The following is a 3,167-nucleotide window of genomic DNA, read 5'->3' on the forward strand; positions in this document are numbered from 1 at the left end:
AAATGTTTTTTGCTCAGAAAAATATCTGTGCCAAAGATTATTTGAGGAAAATGTGATTGTTTTGCAGGAGTGGCAATAAAAATACATTATTACAGTGAAGTTGTCCAGAACAGCCCTATAAATCCGTTTACAGTATCTTCTGTTTACCTGCTCTGTTTGTAGGTTATTTTGAATTAAAACAGTGGCACTATTTTGAGAGTTTTTTTAGTTCAATATGGACAAAGAGAGTGAGATACTGTTGACCTAAAAAAAAGAAAAGAAAAAAGTTCTTATTTTGCTATTTACAACCCTCTGCTCAAACACCATAGCCATAACTTAGTCCTTTAAACCAAAACAAACCCTTTTGTGATGACAGGAATTTATGACTTTTACATTTCAGCAGCAGTGTTTTTTAGATGTGGGTTCTTTCATTCATTAGTGACTTTCTGTCAGCATCAGCATTTAATTTGTTGTCAGTAAAGATAGTCATCAGGCTGGAGGTCAAACACTGGTGGAGAGTTTAAAAAGTTGTCAGCCAAATTTTAGTCATATTATTTTACATAAACATTTTGAAAATCTTGAAATAGAGACAGACACATACTGTGTAAGATTCAGCTGTATTGAAAAGAAAAGTTAAATTTATGGTGTAGAGATAAACTTCAGATAAGCCTAAGCTAAAAGGTGATTTGGAAGTTGACCAGTGAAATGGGTAAATGTTAATGGCAAAGATGAAAGCAGCTTATCCTAGAAAAAGTTATAGATTAAAATAAGAGTCTAGGGTACTTAGAAAAAGTAAATCCAGATGCTTTTTTATTCTCAACAAAAACACTGGAGTCTTGGACATTATTGATTGTCCCAACTGTAATAGAGCAGTGTGTAAACTTTACTTAAGGTGATCTTTACCTGTTGTTGTCTCAGAAAGGTCAACAGGTCTTGTTCTCTGGAGCTGTGCAAAAATGAGGCTCTAACACAAACCTGTTCTAATCCTGCTGTAGTTGCTAAACACAGGAAGAGATCTTGAAATGTTTTCATTTCAGCTCTGTTTGAATGTATTGTCCTTGACTTGAAGTGAAAATACCAGGGTTAGTGTCAGTCATCAAGAAGTTGGCAGTGAAAACGTCAGTGAACAAGCAGATGTACTATTATTCCTGCGTTCATTTGACTCATTTTGCTTTAAAAAAAAGCCACAAAAACCCCAACAAAATGATAACAACAATAATCATCACAACCTACTAGTGATTGTGCAATATTGACATAATCCAAAATGTAGCCTAAAGAAATACAGTTTCATCCTGAATATGTTTGCCAATTCAAAATACTTATTTTAATTAAATGATATGCTGAACTAACTAGTTAACTAGCACTGAAACCAAAAGGGTTCTGCTAAATGCAACGATTTTATCAAGAAAATATAAATGAATGTTTAAAATTGTCAGGTTTATTTCCTTAGATTAAGTTTAATAATTAAATTCTTTAAATGTAAAATTCTAAAATTTTTACATTAATTTACCGCATCTTTTAATCCGAGATGCTAATCCATTGAACGGACTGAATTTTTCCTTGGACTGCTCAATAAAAAATACGCGTAAACACTGCCCCCATGTGTACATAGTGAAAACATGTTTAAAAATGCGTTTGAATTACAATGAGACTCCAATGATATTACACCTATCCGAAAATGTTGTTGAAAAAAAGCCACAGTAAGAGACATTTGTTATGGTGGGATCCTGACAGAGGAAGCAGGATTTTGCAGAAAGTTCTTGAGAGATTCAGGGCCAACATTATCTTTCCTTTATACAAGAACCTGTTATGCAGGAAAACCTCATCCTGCTCTTTAAGGGTGTGTCTTTAAAATACAATAACACGATTGTGCTTTACAGACAAGTTGGGTAAAACACTTTTTCCTAAAGAGAAGTCTTTGAGAGTTTATCATTTGTCATTTTATCTTCAAAACATTAGAAGATAAGTTGAGTTGTTTTAAAGTTCAATCTCTCATCTTCAGTGTTGTAGTCATATAAAACTTCAGACCCCCATTTTAATTTTACTTCTCTGCGCATGAAGTAGCAGAAATGTTCAGATGTGATGACGTAGTCGTAACTGTTGTCAGGCATATACTGGCTAAAATAAAGACTTTATAGAATATTATATTATGCAGTTCCCTGAGGGGAGAAGATCAGTTTCACACTGGAAAACTAAGGAGTGATATTTCACTTTTAAACAGGCATTTTCTTTTGTTAGATCAAGTTACAGCATGATGATTAAAACACAGCTGCGCTGAAGTTTAGTCTGTGGTAGTATGTTTGCAAACAAATCCGTGTTTATAGAATATATTTAATCCTTGTTGTGAAGATAAGCAGATTTAAACCAACAAAAGTGTCCATGTGGAACCTCCTCTAATTCCTCCTTCTGTCCTTACTGACTGTTAAAGCTCATCCTGATTATTTTCACAATCCTGTCAACGACTCTAATCGCAAGAAAAGCTGCTTTTTCCAAACTTTTCGATAATTTAAATATGAGATTATATAGTTACTGCTAAATGAAAGTATAAGTTAAAGAATAACCAATGATGAGTCCATAATAAGATTCAGAATAAGCCGTGACTCATTAATACAGTCCTTATGGACCCATTTGTTTAAAAGGTTTGCTGGAATTGCCATTCTCTTTTTTATTTTCCCAAACTCCTAATTTAGCATGTTGCTCATGCTAATTTGGTCAGACATAACCAATTATGATGACATTTTTTGGCTTTTTTTTTTTTTCAAATTGTCTGCTGTTTTCATCAAATTAGAGCATTTTGAGAATTCTTTAAATGTTTTTTTCTCTTACCTTAATTTAGTATGTCATTTTTGGTCAAATGGTAAAAAAAAATTATGATGAAATTTTTTTCAAAATTTTATTGTATTTGCATGTTTTTCATCAGAAAATAGCATTTTGAATTATGGCAAAACGATAATAATTGGTCAGATTTTGAAAAAAAATAAAATAATATCTGCAAAAAAATGCAAACAAATAAAAGTCCCAATAATGCCTCAAAACGCAAATTTATGCTGCAAAACATGCTGCCAAGTGAATAATTTGTGTTACAAACAAAAATATTTTAACTGAATATTTCAAAAATATCACCAAAAACAGATAAGACTATAGCCTTACCTTCCCGAAAGAATGCAAAAAATAAAGTCCCAGAAATG

Source organism: Cynoglossus semilaevis, chromosome 10 (assembly GCF_000523025.1).
Source record: "Cynoglossus semilaevis isolate Cse_v1.0 chromosome 10, Cse_v1.0, whole genome shotgun sequence".
NCBI classification, from domain to species: Eukaryota; Metazoa; Chordata; class Actinopteri; order Pleuronectiformes; family Cynoglossidae; genus Cynoglossus; species Cynoglossus semilaevis.